At 50.1% G+C, this 19374-nt stretch overlaps 1 protein-coding gene across 6 annotated transcripts in view; it reads left to right on the forward strand.

Annotated features, from left to right (window-relative positions):
- cv-c (RhoGTPase activating protein) overlaps positions 1-19374 on the forward strand; it is a 453196-nt gene that overhangs the window by 298782 nt on the left and 135040 nt on the right. The gene's annotated exons all lie outside the window — the stretch shown is intronic.

The raw sequence follows: 19374 nt of genomic DNA on the forward strand, positions 1-19374 counted from the left end.
GTTATGTCTCCGCCCTGTTAACTCGTGTTGGGCGCTACATGCAACTACGTTAAATGTGGATGCGCGGCAGAATACTCCTTTTGTTGTTACGCATGTTGCACAGCGAGAATTGCGAAACACGTTGCTCTTCCAGCGAAAACACTGCTAGTCAGCAGGCTCCTTGGTGAGGCAATTTCCGGCGCTGCAACGCGTAGGTGTTCGTCGTACGAGTTTTCGCCCACGTGAGGTGGCCCAATTATTATTACGGCAATGCGTAATGCCCGAATATACGCCCGTGCGCCGTACGTTGTTGCGGCGTACAGCCCTTCTTCAGCATTCAAGTGGATTCATACAAACAAACAAAGATCAAACAGTTTGCAGGACGATTGAAAAACAATATCAGAACTTTTCGTATCTTAACTTTGTTGGTCTTGGTGGAACGCTGTCACAGACCGGAAGCCACGCCTCGTGCTATTTCTTGCGGAGCGCCGTACAGCACTAAGCGAGAAGCGTCTACGGACTCCTGCATTGTGTGTACGTTGTGGCAGGAAACAAACGTTACACGCTTTGTTCCCTCTTCTGCTGTTTACATTGCCGTGTGCACGATAGAGAAACTACCCCGAGCAATACGACGACAGAGCGCCCGCTGTGGTTCTAGGCAGCGTGGTGGCAGTAGCGCGGTTGTTTCTTTTCTTTGGTCTCATCGTTATCAGGGAACAGTGTGTGCGTTCTTACTTCAAAGGAAGCCGATTCTCTTCCATTACATATGGATTGCTGCGGAAAGATACAGTTTACGTCGACTGTTCCCTTTTGTGTTTGTTGTAACCCAAATACGAAGCGAACGGAAGAAGGGAGAGGAGAGGATGGGCATACGTACATGCTGTGACGTGCGCATCTCGGCAAGTAACTATCCCGCTCCGCCACACAAACGTGAGGCACGTCTTACAGTGGGCGGTCTACTGTGCATGCTGTTTTTCTTCGATACCGTTTGCGTGCAAGCACCTTGCCTATGTTAAAAACCAGACTGTTCCAAGTGGAGTGCCGCAGCACTCCTTTTTCCGAGTCTCGGTTGGCGGCCGCGCAATATATATCGGGACCGGAAGAGGCGGGCAATCCACAGCGAAGGTTTATACAAGCTTCGACGGTGACAGTAAAACGGGATAGGGGATCGAAAAGGTAGATGCTGCGTTCTTGCACTAAGCGCTTTCACTTTTATTACCTCGCCGTAAAGGCTCCACTGCGGCAGGAAATGGGGACATGATTATGCCGTAGTGGTTTTCTTCATTGACTTGTTTTCGTGCGCTACGATGTCTCGAGCCTGTGAGATCCATCCCCATTTTCCCTTCGATATACTTGTGGGGGTCTGGACTACTATGTTTCGTATGCCACTAAAACAATAACAATAATAACAACAAAAAAGCGCCGTATTGCTATGCATTGAACATTAGGCACACTTCCCGAACATTGGTTGTGTCCTAAAGGATGCTTCGTGCCCTTAGCGAACATGCATTAGACTTATCGTGGAGGTTCGCTGCAACTTACCGTAAGGAATAAGCGAAGCAACTTGGTCGTTCCCATCACTTTTTTACTATCTTTATGTGGCTTGGCAAGAATGTTTGCGAGCTGAGTTAGCAATTGCGACATACAGCTGCAGTGCGGCATTTCATTTTTGCGCAACAAACGAGACCTCTTTCTCTCGTGTGTATACTTTCTGTTTACATTGACTCAAGATTAAACGTGATCATCGAGAAAGATCTGAAGCAAACGTGTGTGCCAAGCACACAGTAATTATTTTTATCGGTACTAAATTCATATGCTGTTTTGCGGCTCGGGCTTTTCTGTAGGCATTTTCATGCAGGATTATGCCCCCGCCATAGTCATGCTTTCAAGCTCTTCACAAACAGTGCTGCGTGCGACGTATGGGAGGCTATTACGTATTCTATGCGGCCGGAGAGGATTACTTACATGCCCGGACTAGGGGCAGCTTGCTTGCTTGCTTGCTTGCTTGCTTTCTTGCTTGCTTGCATGCTTGTTTGCCTGCTTGCTTGCTTGTTAGTTTGTGCGCCTTAATTTTTGTTTGCGTTTACTTGTTGAAGAAAAGAAAAGAGTAAGTCCTGCGGTCATTGGCTCGCAAGAAGTGGTTATTCGAGCTTGGAAACCGAGCTGAGCTCAATTGGAACAGGCGAGGACGCCATGAACACGCAGAATCACCGTCCTAATTTACCCAGAAATATTGTGTTGCTCTCATGTAGAACTTGGCAACGCAAAAATCGCACTCAAAAACATCGAAGCGCTTTTGAGGGAGGGGCGTGACAATGCTTACTACCCCCCACTTTTTTTTGTTGTTGTAATGTGCCGAAACGAAAACGCATAAGTGAATGTTTCCTTGTTCTGTGGGACATTTCTCGAAGAAAATGTTCTAGTAATCTCGTAGCAACGAAGTTATACTTGCGACTGGCGTCTAGGCGTAACACCTACGGCTACTCATGGGCACCGACGTGTCCTACGTCTGGAGTTTCTAAGTTTAGATAATGACATTTCTTGGCTTGCAATGTCTCCGTTTGCCTCGCGAGAGAAAAAGAAGCCGACGCAAATGCACAATCATACACGCATCCTCAGAACGGGTGACATCCAGATAAGCATCTCGATATGGCGCGACTGTCGCTTCAATTAGGTTAATGGTTTTTCGCGGCCAGGAAGAAACGGTGGGTCGATGACAGTGCGGCTTTAAGGCTGCTCTAATTATAGGCGGGCCGGTGGTCCGGGTGGATGTAATTGCTTAATTGCGAGGAAATGTCGCCTCCTCGAATGACACGGTCATGCTGTTACTTTAAGCTGGTCCGTACAAACTTAAGAGTCTTACACTTGAACGTCGCGGAGTGGCCAATTTGACGCAATTAATAACCAAAAAAATATTGAGAGTGAGGCTCTCGGGGAGGGGGTGGGGGGCGTCTGCGATGTGAAACTGGATTCGCCTCAGCCCATTGACGGTTGGTGAGCGTGCGCTTCTGAATATGCGTGTAGGTGCATGCACGCAACCTGGATGCAGAGATAATTGTGGCGCGGGAACAGGTGGAGTTATTTCTGGAGGGTCGCCCCATTGGGGATTTTGTCAGTTTTGCTACTCTCAGTGTATAACGAAAGTCAGCGAGTGGGAATGGGTTCATTTGCGATCTTGAATGCGGGTCGCACGTGCCCCTCTCGACGCCTGTCCGGAGGAGCAGCCATGCCATGCAGCAGCAGCTATCCATGTTAAGGCGCAGATTAAAATGTAGCACACTGCTTTCCGAGTTGTAAGAGAAGTCGGACAGGATTTCGCTTATGTACATGAAGGCACGTTCTTTTACGATGACACTGGTCGTAAATGTTACGTTACTTTATATCGGCAGACTATACAAGCTTGTGGAAATGCTACAAGGGCAGTCTTACCGTGAGTGGTGGCTTTGCGAAAGAGAAAGGCAGGTCGACCTTTGAGTTTTCGCACCAATTACTTGTCAGGTGACTGGGGATAGGTAACTGCCGAGTATTGGACAAACAACTGAGCTACACTTATTTGAATGAGAATTGAACCTGGTAATTTCTTGTGGCTTGCGTAAAATAAATACAGTTACGTGAAAGATCCGTGAAAAAAAAATAAGCCAGTTTCAACCAAACGGCGAAGTATTGAAAGCGATTGCAAGGTTTAGCATTGCGCTGAAACTCCTCGGACTGTGTTTTAAGAATACGCGAGGGCGACTTGTCGGCGGGCAACGTAGCAGTCGAGGCTACTGTTTCTGCGCAGTAGAAACAGCGCCCTGGCAGCTATCAGGCGTCTCACAGCGATGGCATGATGAGGAGCGCCGCCATCGCTGCGAAGTGGTGCACGAGATGAGAGAGGAGGATAACCGTCAGCTTTTGTAGTTCGAGGTGTTCCACTCCAGCCACTGTATGCACCACGATGTGCGTGGTATGCATACACCTGCGCGCAGCAGGAATACTATATTGTTTGCACGCACAGCGTCCATGGAAGCAGGGGAAGGCTGGACGCTGCCCTGACTTATCCGCGGAACGAATTGAGTGGAGCGTGAGGCTGCATCCACTTCGTCTTTTCTTTTTCATTCTTTTTTTTTTTTTGCAGGCAAACGCTCTGCGCGTCTATTGTGTCTTTTGAGACCTTCTCGCGCTCCATCACTGTGAAATAATTTGCACCCTTATTCAACTAATCGGTCCCTAACTCAAAGACGTGATCCTACGAAGAATTGCTATCGCAATAAAATGTCTATTCAGGGGGACGCCGTAAACATCCCGTTTTAGTGCACGGAATTCATGAAAGAAGTTCGCTGTTTTCTCCTGCAACTTCTTCCCGCCGAATAAATGCGATGAGTATTTCTGAAGAGTAATACGCTAGTCTGTGTCGGTTTAGTTTGAATATACTTGTGGCACATAGCTAGTTGCGCTTCGACAATTGTCATGCGAGACTCGCGCTTTCGAAGTACGTATAACAACGAATCTATACCACAAGGCCAGCGTATTTGAATTCGTAACATGCACCCTTTGCCAAAAGTTCACGCGCCACCGACGACGTCAACGATGCTGGAGACCGGTTGGTATTTCGGCACCCTGCAGTGTGTATACGATGTTATGAAGTTTGGAGTTACAGTCGGGCCCTTCACTCTGAAGCGCTCTATGGCTTCAAGAGCGACATAGCATCTCAACCAGATGACGTCCCAGCGTCATCTGGTTGCGATGCTGTGTCGCTCTTGAAGCCATAGAGCGCTTCAGAGTGAAGGGCCCGACTGTAACTCCAAACTTCATAACATCGTATACACACTGCAGGGTGCCCAAATACCAACCGATCTTCCAACTTCGAGTGCCGAAGCGACCATGGCGCGCCAAAAACGCTCGTAGAAAGGGAGCTATGTGTGTGCCGTGAATGGAGGGAAAGCCCCAAGTATGCCGCAGGGCCGGAGACCACCGCTTCATTATCGTCGGCAGCAGATGACGTGCTCTTCGGCGTTCTTCTTCTTCTTTTTTTTTTTTGAGATGTTTTCTACACCTATGTGGCGTATATACATGCCCTTCCGCCCTCTTTTCAGGTGAACGAGGCGTAGGCAGCTGGAAGTTTCGAAAAAGCAAAAAAAAAAAAAATGCATTCAATGGCACCCCACACGCTGCGTACCTTGTCCTACGGCACTCTGGGTTCGCGCACGTTCTACTTTCAGGTGATTATTAAGCAACACGGCATGTAAAGTTGGTTTGCGCGTTCCGGCTGTCGTTTTTTATGTCAGTCGATTTGCTGCTCGCAGACTTCACGCTTTCTAAGAGTTGATAATTGCCGCTTAACTGCTTCGCCAAAACGGTCTTGTGTTTATTTCTGCGGCGGCGAGCGCGGCAAGTGAAGAACCGCGCGTTATGAATTGGGTAAACCGGCCACACAGAGCCGCGAGAGGCTCTGCGAAGCGTGCTGCGCGGTAGAGAGAGAGAGAGAGAGAGAGAGAGAGGGAGAGGCGAACTTCGAGTGCCGAAGCGACGATGGCGCGCCAAAAGCGCTCGTAGAAGGGGAGCTATGTGTGTGCCGTGAATGGAGGGAAAGCCCCAAGTATGCCGCAGGGCCGGAGACCACCGCTTCATTATCGTCGGCCCCGTGGGGCGACGGGTTAATGAACGATAAGTGCCGGCGCGCTCACTGTCCGCAAACACGCACGGCGCCGATTAACGGGTGGTCGGCGGTGTCCCGACAGCCAGGGCCGGCCGTTCGCTCGGTTCATACTCTGTTCGTAAGGTTTCTTTCTTTTTATTCTGTCTCGCTCTCTCAGCGGCGACAAGCAGAACCGCGTAAAAGGAGAATCTGTCCGAGAAATGAGTGCGAAAACGACGGCTGCGCAGCGCTCCGTGGGTGGAGGAATCGAATCGATGGAGGAGCCATTGCCGCCGGCTGTGCCTGTGGCTCGGAATACACGCGGTGCGAGAGAACAGAAATAACCGCGGGCAGTTGGAGAAATCGCAAAATTTATCGCACGCCGTCATCCGCCGCCTCCGTGCATGGGATGCAGTGGCCACACGCCTATAGTTCACCGCGTCTGATGGATCTGAGCGTCAATTCGTTCGTCTGCCTGTGGCCTCTCCGCTTCCATAAACGGCATGCCTGCTTGGTCGATGTGTCGTGACGCGGCCAGGTGTAGGTGGTCGGTGCTCGCGTGTCGGTTGACGTCATGCGAACGAGCTTCCGCGTGCATTTTCGCCTATACTATACGCGAGCGTAATCACCAGCGTTTCAGAATTATGGGACGCTGTATTTTGTATGTCTTGGACGATGGCCCGCTTCAGTTTTCGGAAAGAGCGCGTTCTGTGCCTTTGCCAGACTTGTTCACTATCGTCCAAAGACGAAGTGTTGACGGTGCGCAGCTTTTGCTGTATTAGTTGTTTTGTGAAATCGTTTTGTTCAGATTGTGCGGTGCGGTGACTCAGCGCTTGTCCTTATTAATTTCCCCTCTGCTTGTAGCTAGGTTTAATGTCTCGGTTGCAACATGTTTACGTGTTATAGAGTGTGCATGTGACACGCTGCTGCGCGCTGAACGCATCTTTCAATACGCCAGGAAAGAAACAGCGTAACCGAAAGAAGATCGTTTATCTACCTCTCGCCTTCTTAACTCGTTGCTATAGCTACAGCGAGGCAGCCGGCTGCCACTTTTTAAGTTGTATACTTTCTGCTCAAACGGGCCGCTTTCGTGACAAAAAAATTATATATATATATATATATATATGTGTGTGTGTGTGTGTGTGTGTGTGTGTGTGTGTGTGTGTGTGTGTGTGTGTGTGTGTGTGTGTGTGTGCGCGCGCGCGTTTGTGTGTGTGGTCGTCACTGATTATTGAGCCCCTCCGATCCACTTCTTTGTACTTCCTTAACAAAAATGGTTTAAGAGTCGTTTTTATTCGGGAAGTATATTTTTGAGATTGCATTCGATTGTTAAAATAGTTCTGTTTTTGAATAACTTCACTGCTGTAGACATCAGTCATGCCTTCTTAGTATATCATCCCCCCAGCCCTCGCCCTTTCCTGTTTCTCGTACAAACTGTGCTACACTGATGCCGGCGAAAGTTACAACTCGCATCTAAATGACGTGGTCCCGAGCCTTGAGCGCGCATGTTGGCCTTTATTACAAGCTATGCATGTTTTCCGGCCGTGCTGGCGTACTCCGTTGGCAGGCGATAAAATTCTGCTGTAATGAGGGCCACGGATAAAGAAGTTAGTGTGTGCTTTACAAAAGCTCGCATTTTCCATCTGGCGTGAACCCGTGCTTTAACGTGAGCGAGTTCTCGCTGACCTCCGCGCTCATGTTGCTCGCTATATCCCGCTGCTGAGTGGCGCCGTTCGCCACGAGAACGTGCCGCGAATGCAGAGCCCCTCGGGAGGATAGCGTGCGAAAAGAAAGTTTTGTCGGAGGTCGCCCGGGCGTATTCACACCGCGGAGACATTTTGACGACTTCGACGAAACGTGTTCCCCAATGTCTGTGGAGCGTCGGCTTGCTTGCTCTCGGCGTTTGTTGGCCTGACAGTTGCAGTTGCTGGGGCGTGGCAGTCGACGATAACACCTTGATTGCAGTAAAATGTTGGCTAATGCGTTACTCAGTCTGAAAGCGTGTTTTAGGGCATTTCGCGGCACTTAGGAGGAATTGAACGGTGAAAGTTTTCTTGTAGTTTGCACACACAAAAAAAGTGCCACCATGGTCAGCCTTGTTTACAGGCAACTTATCATTCTGCACAGCTTTCACGTGAATGAGAAGCCCAAAGGCAATAGTAGCATGGTAATAATCAGTTGGCCCATATTAAATCTTACGTGTGTCCCTATCGCGGGAACCACGCGTGCATTTTCCGCGCGCCGGAAGACGAAAGTGATCTACACGATTGCTATAAAAAGCTCTTACGCCATTGCGCAGGCTATATAAAGTCCTGACTTTGACGATAACCACACCGCTTTACACGGTTCTAGAAAGGTCCTTTCATCCATAGCGTGCGCGGACCTTGTTGTTTGAGGAGTAGCTACCATCCGCCATCGTATAAAACCCTTCCCACAAATCCACGTCGATACCCGTGACCTGTTCAGTGCTCACATTCATTTTCTTCCGCGGCACATGGTATGTGCGTTCCGATTGATTTCCTAGCGTGCGTAGTGCGCCTATATGCGAGAGCCCGTGGTCACGACTGGCGAGAATGACGGCGATTCCCCGGAATGGCGCATGTCTTCTGTGGCCAATACGAGAGCGGGACACGTGGAACGCGACAAGCGAAAAGTCGATAGCGCCGGCGACACGAGGGAACAGCCGGCCAGCCTTCGCGCTTGGACGGTTCTCGCTTTGTCGGGTGAGACGCACCACCGTCTGGTTTCTGTTCGTGTGATGGCGTGCGTACAGCTTGTTTTTGACATACGAGTAACGTATGTTCGCCGCGTCTGTTTTAACTGGCTACCGTGCTCTTCGAAGCAGGCTGTAGCAGCATGTAAGCTGCACGTAGTTTCTATTATTTATCCTTTTCTTTCTCCATTCGAAATTAGCCAGGTATTGAAGAAGAAATAATGGTCACTAATCAAGTGAATAGGAAAAAAACAAAGGGTGTTTCGGAGCCGTTACGTGTTCCTTGATCACACTAGAAGAAAGGGGGTTAACCAAGGGCCCGATTTTTATTAGTCATATCAGAAGAAGCCAACCAACACTTACACCAAGGACAACATAGGGGAAATTACTTGTGCTTAATAAATGAAATGAAGAAACGATAAGTAATGGAAATAAAAGTGGATGAAAAGACAGCTTGCCGCAGGTGGGGAACGATCCCACAACCTTCGCATTGATCACACTAGGGCTAACAAGCGCTAAGACGGACATGGCAGACAGTCTTGTCTGCTTTAGTATGACCAACGATGCAGTACTTGCAAACGGTTTCGGCGACCGTTTGTAAAATTGGTATGTTCCTTCAAGTGCGCGCGCGACTAGTGCGATTTCGTTCCTTCTTTTTAGAGCGCAGGTAGGCATCCGCTCCTGCGTCGAGCGCCAGCCTAGCCGAGTGAACGAGCGCAGCGAAAGGTGAAAGCGAACGCGGAGCGCAGCGGGCGATGAAAGACGCGTGGAGAAAAGCGAAGGAGGGGAGGGTATGGCGAAATAGTTCGGCGACGACGGCTACGAGATGGCGCCAGAGTAGCACGCTTCTTCTGGTCTGTAGGTCTGTCGGCGGCGGCTGCTGCGAATCGCGCCCACGCGTCACCCACGTGCTGGCTCTCGCGAACTCCAGATTAGCGAGGCAATCGCGCCACACTTTGCTCCGTTTGCAACGTGCCGCATGAGGCAGACTGTCCACGCCAGCCAATATATCGCGAAATAAGAACGCGTATAGAGCTGCACTCAAATTTCGCGTTAGGGAGTATCGTAATCGTCGGTGATTTTTTTCTTCCCTGTATCCCCTCTACCCCAGTGCAGAGTAGCAAACAGGACGTGCGTCTGGTTAACATTCTTGCTTCTCTCTCTCCCTCTCCTAATGTGACAAAGAAACACGTACAGGCTACAGTGCACATTAAGAAGTAAAACTCTTGCTTGGGCTAGTTGGTTCATGCTTGAAGTAGTAGAGGCAAGGCGCAGAAGACCAGGACTCAACGAGAAGAACACAAACGACAGGACCGGCGCCACTCGAGACTGGCAAGCTGAGACGGCGATCAGGTTGACGCACAACATGGCAGGATCGGTGCGAAAGCTTTGTTGAAAGAAAGGACCCAATGTAGAAGAAATATGCTCAAGTAAAACTCTTGCTTGGGCTAGTTGGTTCATGCTTGAAGTAGTAAAGGCAAAGCGCAGAAGACCAGGACTGAAGGAGAAGAACACAAACGACAGGACCGGCGCCACTCGAGACTGGCAAGCTGAGACGGCGATCACGTTGACGCCCAAGCACGAGTTTTACTTGAGCATATTTATTCTACATTGTGCCCTTTCTTTCAACAAAGCTTTCGCACCGATCCTGCCATTTTGTGCGTCAACCTGATTGCCGTTTCAGCTTGCCAGTCTCGAGTGGCGCCGGTCCTGTCGTTTGTGTTCTTCTCCTTAAGTCCTGGTCTTCTGCGCCTTGTCTTTACTACTTCAAGCACATTAAGAGTTTCCAAATGAAAAGAGATTGTGAGTTCGACTCCGAACGAGAAGCATGAAGGAGAATCGGTGCAGTCAAACTGTCAAGGTTCTCTCTAAGGTAACTTTGAATGCCGTGGTCAACATCGGCTCGCCGTATTTCCGGCTAGGAGTGCTACATGTCTTTCGTTTTATTTTGCCTCTGCGTGATTCGAACGCGCCGGTTAAAGAAATAGCCCCCACACCAGTACCGGTACATGCCACTACTTCGACGTTCTGCTTCCGGGAGTGCGGCGTTTCCGAGCCACTTTCAAAGCCACCGAGTCGAATAGCGACCCGAATGGTTGAGGGTGTGGGCAGTGGGCGTGTGTGTGAGGAAGGGTAGGGTTATGCCGACTGGAGAGCGAGGAGACACACTGGCATTTCTTGAATCGATTAGGGGGAATATCGAGCGAGTCTCTGTTTCGGTGCGGCGTTCTAGGAATCAGCCGCCGCTGCCACTGTGTCCGGCCATCTGGACCGGGGTGTCGGATGTGAAAGCCAGAGCCGAAACGCCGCCTCGAGGTCATTGAACCGAGGTGTGCTTCTGCGCATGGTGTAAGTGACCTACGAAGTCTCACAAACGAGTTCAGGTGAAAATAGTCTTCGAGGAAACGGCGGCACGTCTGTCGAAATTGCGCGTTTTGCTCGCTTCTAGCGGATATGAATGAACTAACTGTGTTTAGTATGTATACTGCGAGAAGAATGGGGGCACTGAGGGGCTGGTCAAGCGATGTAATTACCATAACATTCGTTGAAATCAAAGCAAAGGTGAGCTAAACATGTTTTCACTTAAATCGCTACGATTTCATTTAATTCAGCAGTCATTTCCTTGGCTTGAATGATCATTACATATGGATGCATTGCTGCTATCGGAAAGAGCACTTCTATCATAATTTTATTTATCGCCCTTTCCTTTGTCGTCGGCAGTAATGACGTCCCTTTGCACCGCGCACTCCTCTGAGCTGACCCCTTAAGGACGATTAGTAGATTAACCAACCAGAAATCGAGCCTCACATTCGATCGCTTTTCCTACGACGCCGAAGTGCTGGTTGCAATACTCGGATCATTGCTTGGCGATTAGCTCCCAGAAAGCCTGCATTGCAGCTGGCTAAACCGTAGATAATGGGGTGCGCTGAATAAAATGGGATCCGCGCGACCTCTGACGCTGCGTATGTTACGGCTAACTCATCTATACCGCGTCCTCGAGCGAGTGAGAGAAGAGATACCTTCGCTCAATGCCGCCGCCGCTCGCTTCGTAGTTTCCATAGCGTCGTGCTGCGTGGTGGAGGCTCGCGTTCTCTTCTTCCTTCAGCAGCATCAGTCGCGCTCTTTGTGATCGTGGCTGGTATATAGTTTCCCCGCGAAGAGCAGACCGCGCCCAGGCTAATGCCCATTTCGCCCGGCGATTCCCTCAGCGCACACATACGCGCTGAGAATCTCTTTGTGTGTTCGCGGGCTGAGCCTGACTCGTGCCGCCTGGCTGCTTGTTCGCTGCTGCTCCGTGGCTCGCGGACGATACCGGCTACGCACACGCACGAACGAGCGTACAGACGCACGCACGCGCGCGCCAAATTGCGCGTTGCCTTCGTGGCACGCACCATAAAAAAGGCAATGAAGCTATGCGCATGTGCACGCGTGAGACTTGGGTGGGTGTTTGTTCGCTGCTGCGGGAGAGGGAACGGCGAGCTATTCACTAGGCTGCAAGGGAAACGAGGTCCGCTCTCACGTTGGACGCCGCGATGTCAAAACAAGGCGTCGTTGCCGAGAAAAGCTGCTTTCTCTCCTCGTTTTCCCCTGCTCTTCCTCCTCGTGATTTTCCTTTACCTCGAGTTCCTCGAGAGCAGCGGATGTAAAAGGGATGTAAAAGAAAGACAACAAATATTTACACACACACACACACACACACACACACACACACACACACACACACACACACACACACACACACACACACACACACACACACACACACACACACACACACACACACACACACACACACACACACACACACACACACACACACACACACACACACACACACACACACACACACACACACACGCACGCACGCACGCACGCACACACACGCACACACACGCACACGCACACAACACACACACACACACGCGCGCGCGCGCGCGCGAGATAAAATTATAATAAAGCAGATGTATCAAGAAAAGGGGGTGACGAAAAGCACCGAGCACCAACCTCTGAGTATTGTTGGTGGCTTGTTTATTATAAGCGCGGTTCCTTCTTCTTGCCCCTCTTTCCGCCCCTCACCCCTTCTTTTTCCGGTGGAATTGGTGACCACATGAATGGGGGAGCACTTACGTAGACCGTCTTTTTTTTTTCTCCTTTTCTTTGTTTTTCGTGAATCACATTTGCATAGGTTTTTCAACTATATATGAACGGTAACCTGGAACGACCTTTCTGTCCTTTTCTTTTTGTGCTGTTAATGGCATTTATAACCATGCATAACTTCAACGTGTGCGAGAAATAATAACGCCTAGCCTTGGGGACAGGAAATTATCCTAACTGAAGTGTCTCATTCTTTCAAAATAGATGCGTGCATGCTTGTCCGGCAATTGTTCCGCCTGAGTATCTCGTACGTTGTCCGCTGTTTTCAAGAACAATTACGGGAAAAGGGATGGTTTCTCTAGTAATGAATTCGCTCCTTTTGTCACGTCTTTCATATGTGACTGTAGTGAGACCACCGGTGTGCCGAGGTGTCAAGACAAAAAGAAATCTTGTGAACTGGGTCATTAGTGATTTGCAAAAAAAAAGAAGAAAGAAAAGAAAAAGTCGGACCGATGTGCGAAAAGGAGAGTAACTGCCACGAACCTGTATGCACTGAACGCGCCGAGTGTCTAATCAGGCTGGTGTATTGACCGTGCTTGTCGTAGCGCACATTTGTAGGCCCATGCCCGTGGGCCTCCTGTTGTCGTGAATTCGATGGCCGTCGTGAGAAACTGCGTCGTTTTCCAAACTCAAATTGCAGGTTGCGCAACACACTCGCCATTGCATTCTTACACGGCTGAAGGGCACGAAGTTGATCTATCGATGCCCCTTAATCGTAGCGAAACACCTTTAATTCACGGCGAAAGTCTTGACACAGCACTTGTTCGCCCGTACCAAACTTATTCGCGAGCGCGTTCATTCTTTTCAAAGCACGACTTCATCACGAAACACCTAATTATTTCGCTGACAAGACAATTAAATGCCGACTGACGCATAGGCGATTTGTTTTAGTTTTATTTATTTATTTATTTATTTATTTATTTATTTATTTCCAGTGCATCAGAGGGTATATATTTAATGGTTGTAGTACATGAAGGGCGGCGGGTAACATTCTAAAAGAGGAGGCGCAATGCTGTTCTGGGAAGTGGACCGATCCGTCCTCGGTATTAGCGCCACTTGCGGCGCGTCGTTCATGTAAACCTCTACCTGCGTCCTTGTTCTGAGCCTTGGATGTGACGTGCGGCGCCGTGAAAAGCTCTGTGGTAGGTAGCCTGCGACGCGCGCTGACATCTCATTACAGGGGTGCTTTTGCGTTCCGCCTCTTGGAATTACGGACGTGCCACTTCTTGGGATCCCTGTGCTCAACACCACAGCGCCACAGCCGCGACGCTATAACGCGGCGAGTCACTTGAAACAAGCGATATTTGAGAAAGTGCTGCATAAAGTATAAGGAATGCAGGCCGGCTATAGCGCTTCTCGTATTGAAGTTCGTGTCATGTATCGTGCAGAAAGCTGTAATAGCTCGTCGATACTTCGCGCATTACGTTTGCAGGTTGCCGCGGCAACCTGCGGTATACGTGCACGCGTACGGCACAACTCAGCAACGCATGCTGTGGACGGGGGAAACGGCCTCCACGGCGTTCCTCCTCGGCCAGCTGCGTGCACGTTCTGCGACTAACGGGGCGGCGATCGGCGGCTGCAGGCATGCGCCGGCAGCGGCCTATAGGTGTCGATGAAGGGCTCCCCTGACCCTGCGTGCCTCGGTGTTCCTTTTTGGCCGGTTTGGCTGCCGCTATACCGTGGCGCGTGGCCGGCCCGCTGGCCTTATGTGAGGAGAGAAAGGTTGTAAGAAGGCGAGAACGTATGCAGGCCGTAAATAGTCTTGTTAGGCGAGCTGAGCTGCGCCGATCGACCAATGCGCGCGCCGGGCTGTGGCTGCAGCTTCTGGCTCTCTGCGGCCGCCTCATATCGTGCCTCGTTCTTCCTGCTCTCTTCCAGAAGAGCCGTGCGCTTGCTGTATAGTTGCCGCTGCCGATGGCGTTGAGGTCGACGCCTCTGGACGTGCTTCTGCGTCTCTATTGAACGACGGTTATTGCGTAAAGCGGCTCGTTTTAGCATCCGGCGTGGTTCGTTTACGGAACGGATTCCGGGGCAGTGGCGAAACAAAGCGGTCGGCAGACTATACGCGAAGGAGGTGACGGCTTGTACAAAGCGGCGATGCTTCCTGCCGTCAACACGAATAACGCTAGACCGAGAGCAAGCAAACCAGTGTTAGGTAGAGCGCACGCTCTAGGACTATCGCTGCTCTGTTCCTTTTGTGTACTTCATTTATTGTGAACACTAATAATCGCTGGCGCCACAGCATTGTGTAGGAGAGTGTGTGTTGCTGCGCTTCTTTTTTTTTACGGCGAAAGCTGTATATGACTAAGCTTGCGTAGCTTTTTCGGCGTCCGGCAACAGAAACGGATTTAGCGATTGCTAACATACGGGTGCAGTGCGGCGGCGCAGATGCCAAATGCGGAACAGATTAGAACGATCGCCGTGAACAATAGCGTGACGTCAAGGTTATCGCAGTGTATAAATAAGCGGGAGAGCTATCAGCACTAAAACAGCTGCGTTATCGATGGGGCGGACACGTATACTTCGTACACCCGAAGAACAACATGCGTACGAGGAGCGCCGTAGGGAACAGCAACGAGAATGTGAACGGCGCGGGCGCGAAACGACCACCGACGAAGAACGTTCCCGCGATGCTGAATGAAAACGACAATCGCGAGTCCGGGCACTTCCGAAGGAGCAACGACGCCAGACTCGCAACGCAAAAAATGACAACCATTCCACTCTGTGAAGATAGAATGGCAGCGAAAGCACTTTCCTTTTCCTTTGAGAGCTTCTACTGTCGTCAGTTTTCGCTGCCATTCCATCTTCACAGTTAAATGGTTGTCATTTTCTTTCTTAGTGGTTATTTAACTCTTTCTATCCGCGCATTTGCATGGTACTAGACGTAGGGCAGCGATAACTGTAACCTATCTCGTTTGCGATGGTTTGTGATTGGTTTGTGAAGCTCATGAAAGGCCTTTACGCATAATGAATCATTTTTGTTCTTGGCATTCGCACCATGAAGCCGTTCAGGAACTTTCTATCTGTTAACAGGTTAAAATAAAGAAAACAAAACTTCTTTAGTTTAACTTTGCAGCCCCTATTCACGTCTATTTTGGCTCCAAGTACCAAGTATACCTTGCTGCTGGCGGCGTTGGTTTATTCCTACTTTTCGTAGATTTGCTTCCAGTGACAGTTTCGAAATGTGGTCTGCCAGTATCTTTAGTGGGGTGTAAGAAAACGAGCGAGATTTATCATTTGCTATATTTACACTCTCACCTAAAAGAGCGCCATCACACCGCTCGCTTGTGCTTTTTTCCGCTGAGGCGTTTTCGCCAGTATGTTTGTTAAGCGTTGTTAGGATTGGGGGCTCAATCCCACCGTTCGTAACCAGTTGTCAAGATTGGAGTCGGGCATGAATTAGAAGGTAGCTGGCCTATGCCGTCGTCCAACTTATCCACGCTGAGGACGTTCATGAAGGGAAGGACTGCTTCTCATCGAGAACGAGGAATATGGGTTTATTTACAGTATCTACATGCAGTTCATCAGTCTAGCATGACTGCGAGAGAAAGTACATCAGTCTAATATGACTGCTTGAAAAAAGAACTGAGCAGCCGCACAACAGCGGTTTATAAACACTCGTTCCTCAATCGATCCCAAGGTGAGGGAGAACGTTCGACCAGGCACCGTAGACGAAGCTGACCCCTGCAGCGCGCCCGCCGGCTGCCCATTGTCTTGCGTTTTGATCGGCGCGTGGGAAGGGGTCTCCGTAGACGTTCCCGCGGCAACTCCCCGCTCATAGCAGTCACGTCCGCGGTGGCGGGTTCCGGCACAAAGCCTGCTCCGTCAAACTCGGCTCCAGCGACAGAGAGTCGAGGACGCGCGTATTGTTGTCCACACAAAGTCGACTTAGTGACGCCGTGGCTAGAGGTTTGCGGCGGCGCTCCAGGAAAAGTTCACGCCCGCTGTCGCAACTGGCATGCACAACTTGCACGTCATCGGGCCGTTCTTAACAGCGTTGGCAATAAAGTTAAACATTTTTCTTTATTTTTCATTTTTATGATAATTTCTTAGATTCGGGAGGTGAACGCTTGCCCATGTTGCATAGATCTTCCTGACCTTTACGAATGCTCTCCTGTGATGTTGTACGGCTACACAGGAAGGCCCTAGCGACGTTTTCGCGCCTTCTTAATATTGTAGTGACGTCTTCGTACTAACGTGACGGGCTAAATTTGGCTTCGACCCTAGGCGTCACTGCGACGAGGACCCTCCTAGATTATCTGTACGTTCTTCGGCTCAGCGGCTGTGACGACGCGGTTAATAGGTCGTACGGGTAGTTGGGGAGAGGGGGGGGGGGGGGCTGTTTGCGCAGTGCTTTCACCAGGTCACGAGAAGAAAGGGTTCACATAAGTGAGCCGAGGGACATGCGGGGGAATTCCAGTTTTGAGGGGAGTGCTTATTTACCGAAGCCTTCACCTCTGATGTGAGGTGTGCAGTGACCGAATGAGTCGGTCACTGCACTTTTCCTCGTCTAATAATCGCCGCTCTTGCTCTCAGCCCAGGCTGTCCTCTGATGGAAAGAAAGCAAATGAACGAGGCGACATCGAAAAGAAACAAACGAAAGTGGAGAAAAACGTTCATCGTCTCGTGGTTGTTCTTGTATGCCCTTGTTGGGTGGGACCACGGATTGAGGAGAGAGACTGGGGCATGCGTGTACGTCTAGCCGCCTTTTTTTTTTTTTAGTTTCCTTTTTCGGGTAGCGTGAGGGTGCCACTTAGGGCGCAGGTAGCGGGCTGGCCCCGCCGTGCAATTAGTCTCTCGTATAACGACACTGATGTCTGTGTTTCTCGGTTCCAGCGGGTCAGCGCATCCCATCTCGCGGTCGGTGCGTGGACTAAAAATATCGCGCTGCTCCCGCTTGCCGGCGCGGCCGCTTCGGCGACGCCATCAGCCGGGCTGCGCGAGGCGTTACGATGGTGTCTGTGCGTAGGCCTGTCCGTGAGCGGTGCGTCAGCGCAAGCGCGTATCTCTCTCCCGCCTTGATGGAAGCACGATGCATTGTGTGCCGCGAAGCCCTCCAGAACACCAGAGGCCGCGAAGGCACGGCCGCTTCCTCGTGTGCGTGAGTCTTGTCTGCCGGCGTTCGCGCGCTCGAGCGCGTGATGCAAGGCGCGCGGTCGCCGTGAGAGGTCTGGTAAAAAAAAAAAGCAAATACCGAGAACTACAAGTAGGAAGATGAGGCTGCAATATATTGTTGTGACTGTGAGCAGTGGAGTGCGTGCGGAGACACCGAATACGGCCGACAAACCATGCGATGTGATCCGAATGTGCAGAGTGCACTTCTCTCTCTCTCCCCATCTTCCTCTCTCTCTCTCTGCGAGCAGCTCCGCCATTGTCCTGCATTACCCGGTTACATCTTTGGCTTTGTTACGGAGACGAGGCATCTTTTATTTATCCGAAGGAACTGGAACGCTTCAGTTTTCCCGTTTTCTTTTTATTTTATTTTATTGCGCGACGCCGGTCTTTCGAGTTTCTCTTCCAAGATGCTGTATGCTCAGATAGCACGTTTTACGCTCCCGACGCTGTGCCCAGCTGTTGCTTGTTTCATCGGAGTGCGTGCGAGCTGCAGCGATGCTGCTTGTCCTAGTGTGCGGAAGCACGCGGTTTCGATGAGATTTTGGGTAGCAAATCGGACGTGCGTCGGGTTCACCTCCCTGCCTTTCCTTTCTTCTATTTCTCTCTCTCTCTCTCTCTCTCTCTCTCTCTCTCTCTCTCTCTCTGTGCGTGTGGAAACGCTTTTTGCTGCTACTGTCTTGTCGAAGCTTTTCATACTGTACATGCGCACTTAAGAATTGTGCCGTTTTGTCAGATATGATTCTCACGCGCTTCCCGCTCTAATCTCGGCTACAGTGATCGGTTTTCTCTTTTCGGAGTGAAAAAAAAAAGCACTGTTTGGTTGCACCAATCTAGGGAAGTCCTTGACGTTCTACTTTTCTTTTTCCTATCTGTGTTTTTTTTTTTTCCTTTTAATCTTCGGAATGGTGCTCTCAGATAGAAATCGGTGGCATAGTGATGATGGTTAAAGCGGCAATGAAGTGACTCTTTCCTATTCTCCCCTTTCATTTCTCGACAAGCCGCCATAACTTGTGGGAGATGTACAGTTCTCCTACACGCCACAGTTCTGTGGACACATTCTTTGTGCTGTCTGTTCACTTGACGAGCGCACTTTGCCAAACACCAATAGCGCCCGGAGCTCCCCTCTGGCTGTGAGAGCGACGTTTCGATTGCCTCTCCTCGGATTCTTACGACATGAGCTGACGGATCCTACTTGGCTCTTTTCAGTCTATTGTGGTGACGGCATATATCATTAAACCGCCGGCAGTGGCTCATCCTATTGCTGTCGATCGGATAAAGCGGACTTTTTCAATAACCTCTGTGCAGTAGTACCTGAACTAGTTAGCTTGTTTGCTCTCGTTATTTCTTTTTTTCCTTTTTATGGAAACCTAGCTGGTTCATCAGTTCAGAAAAATAAAGGTTTGTTATCAAAGAAGGAAGATTGCTGACTGCTGTCAGTGCGCCTCATAATCAAATCGTGGTTTTGGCACGTAAGACCCCAGAATTCAATTCAGTGTTGTCAGTGAGACGTCACTTTCGACATTAAAGGAGAACGCTTTGTTCACCCCCACTCCCCTTCCTGCCAACTCACTATTTCACACCCTGAAATGAACTATCGTCCAACTTTCTATTGTCTTCGCGTACATTTATTTCCTCCGATTGATCGGACGACTTTCGTTTCCGCCGCAGTGACGACCGTCTGCCTGGCGTTTTCCGTTCCACTTCCTATCATTGACTTGTGTGACGGAGCTATTCGACTTGGTGGGATTTCACGGAAAACAGTTTTATAACCTTCTCCCACTCGCGGTCTGTACGT

This window comes from Dermacentor andersoni, chromosome 4, assembly GCF_023375885.2.
Source record: "Dermacentor andersoni chromosome 4, qqDerAnde1_hic_scaffold, whole genome shotgun sequence".
Lineage (NCBI taxonomy): Eukaryota > Metazoa > Arthropoda > Arachnida > Ixodida > Ixodidae > Dermacentor > Dermacentor andersoni.